The sequence below is a fragment of the Littorina saxatilis genome, linkage group LG17 (genome assembly GCF_037325665.1).
Source record: "Littorina saxatilis isolate snail1 linkage group LG17, US_GU_Lsax_2.0, whole genome shotgun sequence".
Taxonomy (NCBI): Eukaryota; Metazoa; Mollusca; class Gastropoda; order Littorinimorpha; family Littorinidae; genus Littorina; species Littorina saxatilis.
This window is the reverse complement of record NC_090261.1, coordinates 14,511,676-14,521,675: the sequence shown is the minus strand read 5'-3', so window position 1 is coordinate 14,521,675 and position 10,000 is coordinate 14,511,676. Positions and strand designations below refer to the sequence as shown.

The 10,000-nt window shown below is 36.7% G+C and overlaps 2 long non-coding RNA genes across 2 annotated transcripts; one reads left to right on the top strand and one right to left on the bottom strand.

The window, feature by feature from the left end:
* Nucleotides 1–506: 506 nt before the first annotated feature.
* Nucleotides 507–5,964, bottom strand: LOC138953854 (uncharacterized). Its single transcript, XR_011451625.1, has 5 exons — nt 5,825–5,964; nt 5,361–5,529; nt 4,799–4,933; nt 4,317–4,475; nt 507–2,643 (listed from the first exon to the last, which is right to left on the bottom strand). It is a non-coding gene; the product is annotated as an uncharacterized lncRNA (long non-coding RNA).
* Nucleotides 5,965–6,126: 162 nt separating this feature from the next.
* Nucleotides 6,127–8,584, top strand: LOC138953853 (uncharacterized). The gene is made up of 3 exons (XR_011451624.1): nt 6,127–6,266; nt 6,828–6,920; nt 7,613–8,584. It is a non-coding gene; the product is annotated as an uncharacterized lncRNA (long non-coding RNA).
* The last annotated feature ends 1,416 nt before the right edge of the window (nt 8,585–10,000 follow it).

Genomic DNA, 10,000 nt, shown 5'->3' with positions numbered 1-10,000 from the left:
TCTATTTATCTCTCTCTCTCTCTCTCTCTCTCTCTCTCTCTCTCTCTCTCTCTCTCAGAGCTGTCCATTCTTCATTGCAAAGTCATTTAATCACTAAAATGTGATAAGTGAGTTTCAGTATCAACAAGAAGTTAGTGTGAGCGTGCGAAAGTCCCATATGTGGTACTGGTATTATTGCATCAGCAAATGCGTCAATTTCTCAAGATCACCTTGACATTGTATTGTAGTTGAAATACGAAACTGTAGAATATACCCAGATAGCATGCTAACGTTAAATTAACGTTAAATTAACGTTCGCGGTAAACGTTACATTAACGTAAAAAGTTAACGTTACATTAACGTTACTTTGCTCATCTGGTTAACGTTAATGTAACGTTAACTTTTTACGTTAGTTTAACGTTAGTTTTACCAAAAACTAACCATAAAATAACGTAAAATTAACGTTAATTTTACGTTAACCTCTAACGTAAAAATAACTAAAAACAAACCAAAACAAAACCATAATATAACCGTTAGATTAACGTTTATTTAACGTTTTTTTAACGTTTGCATGCAAACATAAAATTAACCAAAACAAAACCATAATCAAACGTTTTCATGCAAACGTTAAATTAACGTTCACATGCCAACGTTAAATTAACGTTCACATGCAAACGTTAAATTTACGTTCTCCTGAAAACATTAAAATAACATTTGCAAATACAAATTTGAATTAATGCACAGAAAATTCAAGATCACAAATTTTATTTAAAATTTAAATTGTTGGGGTCTTTAACAATTCAATATGTGAATACTAATTTGATAACAGTAACACTTTTAAAATGTTGAACAATGCAAACTAAATTCCTTCAATTGCTAAAACATGAAAATGTGAACTAAAAAAATATTACAACACATTTTTCAGTCTCAGTAAAATACCACAGCATAGTATTATCAATCGGGCAGGCAAAAATTATATGTAGACTTAATCTCATTGAAGCAATGCTACATTGACTAATAATAGTCTGAACTTGATAAAAAAAAAAATCATCAGAAGGCGATAACAGGATCAGCAATTAAGAATTTCAATCACAATGCTGGTATGGGTTCATCAAGGTAAATACCATAGGGCTGTGCAAACTCATTATCGACAGCGATCATTGTTAATGACAAAATCAGAGATGAAAACAATACAAATTATTTGCACAATCACTAGGGACATCCAGATTCAACCTTCGTCAGACGAACATTCGTCGGTGGTGGGGATTTCCTTTCTATTTTTAACTTTGTGCCTCAATGCGCATGCGCTCGGGTTTTCGCGCCCACCACGGCTTGCCGAAGACCGGGATCTGCGTGGTGAAAAAGGCGTGTTTGACGAACCTTAATCAGCAATCTTCGCGAGTACTTTTAGTCCTTTTCATAATGTTAAAAATATGTTTTATGTGCGCAGTGTTAAAGTTTGATATCTTTACGACGCTTCTGTGGACTGTGCATCTGTAAACTGTTCATTTTGGAGGCCTAGTGCATGAACACGGATACCCACACAAAACTCAGAACTTGAGTCAACGGGCGACATATCCTGCCAATTATCTCCCTTGATCTCTCTTGCACAAGACACTTGTTTCCACTAGGCCTATTTTGTTTTAGAGTTGGGAGATTTTACAGGAATGAATCTAAAAATCGAAAAAAATTGTCAGTGTTGCGTGTGTACCCAGCATATTCAGATGTCTGGAATATTCCGATAAAAAAGACTCGTCATATATAACGCTACTCGTCACGTCATCACTGTTTCGAAAAACAGACGAACGCGCACGAAGAATTTCGCGTAGATCTGGACCGAAATTGGAAAGTGGTGACCGTGACGGGATGTGACGTCACCACTTCAACAAACTCGCGAAGATCGGAACTCACGAACTTTTGACGAAGGCAAACCTGGATGTCTCTAGTAATACAAGCAAGTCAGTAGCACAAAATATGAGAAACGAAGGGATGTAAGCGCTATTAATGCATACACGTGCGACATGCATGTAAAGTCTTTTGTTCATTCAAAAGCGTGTTATTCTCACAGGTGCCAAGAAAATTGCTTCCACATAATCTCACTTACTCTTGTTGCACATGTCAAATAGCAGAGCAATTACGTCCCTTTGTTTCTCAGATATTAAAATAGCGCTCTGCTTCATTTCATTAAAATTCTTGCTATCACAAAAGATATTAACATATTTTGTGGAGTAGCTAGATGAAAAACAATCATCGATGAATAAAAATTAACAAGCAGCAAGACTGCAAGTTTTCTGCTCCACTTTGCCAAACGTGTGTGCACAGTGAATATTTGTTTATGAACTGTTGGTGTTAGTCCTGAATGATGGCACCCATGTAAATGAGGCTTGATGCCGGGCTGCTTTGCAAACACAGCATTCAGAAGCTGTGGGTCAGCAAAGGTGTTGAATCTTGTTAGTGAGATGGCGCGCAATGATGTCCTGTAGCACTGGCAGCTGCCTGCACTCGCTCTTTGACGCTGGTCAAACTTCTGGTCGTAGGTGAAGTCCACCTCACAGAATATGATGATGGTAATGGTGAGGGAGTAGTTCAACTTCTGCTTGAACTATGTGGCCAGGCCCAGCTCCCTGACTTTGAAGTGGTCATAATCTTATGCAGGATACCAACCTGGGATAGAGAAGGAAAAATGGTTCTTAGTCAATGGCTGGGATTACAAACTAAATCACACACGGTCCTTAGTCAATGGCTGGGATTACAAACTAAATCACACACACACACACTAACACCAACACACACTAACAGACACATACACTGACACAAATATACACTTACAAACACACATCTTTCTTTCTTTCTTTATTTGGTGTTTAACGTCGTTTTCAACCACGGAGGTTATATCGCGACGGGGAAAGGGGGGGAGATGGGATAGAGCCACTTGTCAATTGTTTCTTGTTCACAAAAGCACTAATCAAAAAATTGCTTCAGGGGCTTGCAACGTAGTACAACAAACACACATTCACACACATTAGCAGTAACAAACACATACAATACATGTACTAAGAAACACACCAATGTATACACACACAGACACACACACACACACACAGGCACACACACACACAGGCACACAAGCGCACACACACACACACACACAGGCGCAAGTCCACATATGCAAAATCAAAAGTCTCAGCCCAATTTGTAACAACAGAGAAAGAAACAGAGAGAAAGAGAGAGAGAGAGATTGTGTGTGTTGCAAGCATTACACAACTGATATTGAAATTAAGCACCACAGAAAACAAGAAGAGCAAACGCTCGATCGAGTCACTTTCGCAGTTCTGAATATTATATGAGGCATCAGATGGACAGGAAGAAATTGCTATTCACAACACAATGCATTCCTGAAGAATGAGATTGCATGGATCGAGCAACAAAATATTTACCTTGGCATTAAAAATACTCTCATTAATCTCACATAAACAAACCCCATTAATAACTTAATTCACATAAACTAGCATCATTAATTTTTTTTCGAAGCAATCATATTAACAGTAGACACACTAACATTTGTTACTCTTAGAGCTGTGTCACTTTTATAGTTTACGAGAAAAGCCCAACGTTAAGTTGTGTGTTGACGAACAGGAAAGGCTAGTTATCTCCCCTGTGTTTCCGATAACGTTTGTAAAAAGCTACAGATGTAAATAATTTGATGTAAAGAATAATCCTATAAAGTTTGAATCAAATCCGATGAATAGTTTCAGAGATATGATATTTCAATTTTTTTCCTTCAAGACATACCTGTGACCTTGAAAAAGGTCAAAGGTCACCAAAGCAGACGTCAAAGTGTAGAGGTCACTGGGAGTCACGTTCACATAAAATTTGAGCCCGGTCACTTTTATAGTTTCCGAGAAAAGCCCAACGTTAAGTTGTGTGTTGCCGAACAGAAAAGGCTAGTTATCTCCCTTGTTTTTCTGATAACGTTCGTAAAAGGCTACAGATGTAAAAACTTTGATCTAAAGAATAATCCTACAAAGTTTCAATCACATCCGATGAACTTTGTCAAAGATATAAAATGTCTAATTTTTCCTTTGACGCTGACCTGTGACCTTGAAAAAGGTCAAAGGTCAACGAAACCATCGTTAAAGTGTAGAGGTCATTGGAGGTCACGACTAAACACAAAATATGAGCCCGATCGCTTTGATAGTTTCCGAGAAAAGTCCAACGTTAAGGTGGTGTCTACGGACGGACGGACGGCCGGACAGACTAACACTGACCGATTACATAGAGTCACTTTTTCTCAAGTGACTCAAAAAAGACGACACTGATTTAAACAATTCACTTACTGGTCAACAGTGTGAACTTTCAGCACAGACAACGGAAACTTCGATGTTTTTTCCCTCTTCCGATTGAATAATTTTGGTACAATCATCTGTCATCAATGAACTCATCAGTCTTCCCACCAGTCCAGACACCTCCCCACCAATTGCAGACTTGCTTGTTATCTGAGCGAATAAAAATCAATATAAATACATGTGCACAGGAATGAGAACAAGGATTCTCAGTTATCACAAAAACAAACAAGCACAGAATGACAACATGTTTTCCTAAATGTTATTAAAAACAGAAAAGTTCATCATACCAGTCCATCACTGAAACAGAAACGGTTGATATTGAATTTATGAGTGTGTGTGTGTGTGTGTGTGTGTGTGTGTGTGTGTGTGTGTGTGTGTGTGTGTGTGTGTGTGTGGGGGGGGGGGGGGGGGGGTCTGTTACAAGCAATAAACAACTGACAACAATAATTATACATGTACCAAATTGTACTCACTGTTTTCAAAGCTGATAATTGTAAACCTTGATGGGTTGTCCCCTTCCAACTGCATGCTTTGGTACAGCCATCCTTCAGACTGTGGCCCCCTCCCATTGCCACCCCCATCTCCGATTGTAGACAGGATTTTTTCATCTGAAAGAAATAATGTCCAATTAATACGAATTTGCACAAAGGACTGGAAACAGAATTGTAAGTAATTCTGATTTAACCAACAAATGTACAAAAGCACAATGATAGATTATTTTCCCTAATATGTTCCAACTGACAGTTGAGTAATTACAGGTCACCAGAAAGGTCCACCACTGAAACAGGAACAGTTCAAATTGGAGTTTGTGTGTGTGTGTGTGTGTGTGTATATGTGGAAAGGGGTGGGGTGGGGTGGGGGATGCGTGTGTACATGTGTGTGTGTGTGTATATGTGGAAAGGGGTGGGGTGGGGTGGGGGATGCGTGTGTACATGTGACTGTATGTTTTGCAAGCATTACACAACTGATTATAATAATTATACAACAAATTGTTCTGTCAGTTACATTGAAAACTCATTTAAAAAAAACACTTACTGTTTTCCAATGCAAACCTTCAGCTTGTTGAAGAATGGAAACTGGTTTTGCTTTTTACCATCCAAATGCGATGAACGGCCATGCCATCAATCGGCTCACTTTTTTTTTGACCAGTTAAGGCACCTCCCCACCAAATGCAGACAGTTTTTTTTGTGGTATAACTATAAATCTGAAAGAATAAAAGCTATTTATTATGCACAACAGAATCATAAAAGGAATAGATTCTTAGTTCAAATCACCATTTCAGGCAACAACAACAATAAAGAAAAACAGCAAACACCTAAACACACACACACACGGTGACACACACACAGTGACACACACACACACACACAAACACACACACACATAAGAAACAAACACACTTTTTAGTCTTATATTCCAAGAAAAATACATAATAAAAAAGAAAAAGTCTCAATAATTAGCAAATCTATATCTTCCAAGTTCACTGAGGCAATACTCACTCAAAGTTTGTAAAACTCTTGAAACCAGTCCAGTAATTATGTCTTGCGCCTTCGGTCTTAGTATTGGACTGTCCAGTCTGGTTCGTTTCTGTTGGTGTATCACATAGTGCTCTTGCAACTGCCAGTTTTCAATCTTCCCAACGCATTTGTTGACAACGTGCCGTTACGTCCAAGTTCGATAACTAGGAACGAAAATTCTGAGTGACCTCCCTTGATCGCCAAGGGACAGTACTCTCAGTCTCAACCTTTCACAGTGGAATCGAAATTAAAAAAAGTTTCTGTAACAGTTTTTAAAACGCTAGCAACTTCAAAGCCAGTGTGACTGCTGACACATGTATAAGATAACATGCTACACTTCAGCATATATCAGGACTAATAGTAATACAGATCTTGTGACGCTGAGGCGAATGGCAAATGGAACTTTCAGCAGGAAGAAATTCAGGTAATGTTGAACTGTGCTGTTGTAAATTCATAGTTCACGATCCGTTGGCATTGTGATTGTTGACTTATTTTTCATACGAGTCACAAATATCAAAGCAATATCATGCATAACGATTGGAAAGGTGGATTTCTCTCTCTTTCTTTCCTGCCTTCTGTCTCTTTCTCAGTTTCAGTCTCTCTCTCTGTCTTTGTCTGTCTGTTACTCTCTCTCTCTCAATCTGAGACTTTCTCTCTCTCTCAATCTGATACTTTCCACACATGTGCACGCAGGGCACTTACTGTTCAATCTTACAGCTTCAGGTCAAATGCATAACTGTACAGTAAATAAGAGATCTCAGGAGAGGCATGGGGAGTTATTTTCGAAAATGATCTATTCAAAGACACTTAAAAATAAAAGTTAAATTTTTAAAACAAGGTTTGATTGACAACTGCTCTCTCCCCTCCCCCCACTCTATTCCCACTCTCTATCTCTCTGTCTTCATTAACAAGTAAAGATTTGAGTGTGTTTAGACTATTGTAATTAATGCAATTCACACATCAATGCTTTCAATTTTCATTGCAGGGTGGGAGGAATTACCATGAGGATGGAACAGAAAGCATTCACAGGGATGTAAACTACAAGGTACAACCCCGACATTCTGGCTGTTGAGGCCAAGTAAGTGTGTGTCACTGTGTGTGTGTGTGTGTGTGTGTGTGTGTGTGTTTGCAGGTAAAATCCTTGTTTAACGCTAAGATGAATCAGAATGTTCCAGCAGTCATATTATTATATTTATAACAGAAAATCATATTTGAGAGAAGGCAGTGTTATTGTCAGGCCTCAGCCTAGGGTCATTGATACATGCTGATATTATATGACGCATTGTTCTAATCCTTGGCTGGTCGGCCATCACATCATTTCGGCATGTTGGAGGTCTTCCGACAGAACAATTTGTTGTAGCTGGGACATCTTTACCTATGCATATTTTTAGTCAAGGTCCAACTGACATTCTATTGTCTTAGTCTGGGGAAAATTTTGTTGGAAGGTGTTCTGTGTGAGTGTGTGTGGGTGGGGTGGGGGTGTAGGTGGACGGGTTGGTAGGGCTGTTATCCGTGCCAGGCAGCATTGACATAGAGCATTTCATTCAAACACACAATGATGCTATCAAAGTTAGCAAATTCACAGAAGTAAATTCAACAATATTGGCATAATGCAAAGACAATTTAAACCTTATTTACCTTCAGTTCTATGTTCAGCAAAGAACAGCAAAGAACACCAACAAAGAAGACATAATTATAGTGTTTACACTGAAGTTCTGAAATAACACTGAATTCTTTGTTTTAAGATTGTTGCATTCTTTGTCTTTGCAGGTGTCATAGCATGTGGAGCAGATCTTCAAAGTCGCCTATTGCAGACATGTCATCGTCTGCACTGGTTGTATCAACAACTTTTTCCATGGCTACTGCTGCAGATTTTACAAATATATCGTCTGCTGCAAATTCAACAACTTCTTTGTCTGCTGGTGCTGCAAACTTAACAACTTCTGTGTCTGCTCCTGTTTAAAATTCAACAATTCTTGTTGTCTGGAGCTGCTGCAAAGTGAATGACTTCTTTGTTTGCTGCTGCAGATTTAACAAGTATATCGTCTGCTGCAAATTCAAGAACTTTTTTTGTCTGCCGCTGCTCCTGCTGCAAACTTAACAACTTCTGTGTCTGCTCCTGCTTAAAACTCAACAATTCTTGTTGTCTGGAGCTGCTGCAAAGTGAATGACTTCTTTGTGTGCTGCTGCAGATTTAACAAATATATCGTCTGCTGTAAATTCAACAACTTCTTTGTCTGCTGCAGATACTACACATTCAACAACTTCTGTGTCTGCTCCTGCTTCAAATTCAACAATTCTTTTTATCTGCTGCTGCAAAGTGAGCGACTTCTTCCTCTGCTGGTGGTGTTGCAAATAACCTCATATTTCCTTGTCTCTTCTGGCATCATTTCAGATGTATAATATATATCTGCAAAGACTTTTTTAAACCCAAAAGATGGAATAGAATTGGTAAATTTCTAGGTACAGAACCTAAAAGTGTGATATATCCAAACTCACTTCTAGAAACTTTAGAACTGATTCAACTTTTGACATTTTCATCATGGTTGTGTATTTTTTATTTTTTATATTGTGGAAATATCAGGGAATGATGAATAAATGTTTAGAACATATTCTCAAAACATGTTTCTAATGGTTTTATTTATTTGTCTTTTGTTTTGTTTTATGTTAGCATGTACACTGTTTGGCTCAAAATATGAGACCTGGCCAGTACCATCCTTCCAATGAGACAGAGATCAAAAATCAACAGCCTGCATGCTCTCCGGATTAAGTAATACAACAAGATAAAATAGCGTTAGCTGCAAAGTTAACCATTCTCACCAAAAACCTTTTTCAAACTTTGATTTGTTGGTGTTTGCTTGTCTTTTTTTAACACGGTTTTAGCTACATATATAACAAACACTACAACAACAGCAGACAGAAAAGATTATGGGAAATGCATCTTCAAATAAGAAAAAAAAATTACAAAGCAAAAAAAAAATTTAAATACAATTATTTTCCTTATGATTTGTTTGATTATGTTTTTGGGGGTTCTTTTTAATGTTAGCACTCAACGTGAAAAATACATTCAAACAGCAGTTGTATTATACTTTTATTTTGGTCAAATTGACATTAGCGGTAAACGTTAAATTAACGTTAATTTAACGTTATATTATGGTTTTATTTTGGTTAAATTAACGTTTAATGTTAACGTTAATTTAACGTTTATCTTGATGAGTAAACTAACCTAAATCTAACGTTAATTTAAGGTTCGCCATAAAACGTGAAAGAAACGTAGCCATAAAGCATAAAACTAACGTTAATTTAACGTTACATTATGTTTTTTTTTTAATTTTTTTTTTTTTTAACAAATACATTTTTTTGAAAGGTTTGTTTTTGATATATTATGCCAATTAAAAAAAAATTATATTTAAAAAAAAAAAAAAATTTTTTTGACATTAAAAAAAAAAAGTTTCTTGTTCAAGTTGTTGCCACCACAACAATAACTTTTTTTTTTTTTTTTTTTTTTTTTTTGATTTTGCTTTGATTTTGAACGGTTATGTGTCAACGTTTATTTAACGTTTTTTTTAACGTTTCAGTGCAAACCGTTTTTTAATTGTTTTCGGGCAAACGTTAAATTAACGTTTGAAATTGGTTTGATTTTGAACGGTTATGTGTCAACGTTTATTTAACGTTTTTTTAACGTTTCAGTGCAAACCGTTTTTTAATTGTTTTCGACCAAACGTTAAATTAACGTTTAAATATGGTTTGATATTGAACGGTTATGTGCTAACGTTTATTTAACGTTATTTTAACGTTTCAATGCAAACCGTTTTATATTGGTTTTCAGGCAAACGTTAAATTAACGTTAAAAAATGGTTTGATATTGAACGGTTATGTGTCAACGTTTATTTAACGTTATTTTAACGTTTCAATGCAAACCGTTTTATATTGGTTTTCAGGCAAACGTTAAATTAACGTTTAAAAAAGGTTTGCCATGAAAAAGGGTTTGCTTGTTAACGTTAATTTAACGTTAATTTAACGTTTGCTTTATAACCGTTTTTCTGCTAACGTTAATTTAACGTTGATTTAACGTTTAATGCTAACCGTAAACCAAAATCTAACCATGCAAACGTTAAATTAACGTTAAATTAACGTTAGCATGCTATCAGGGTAGGG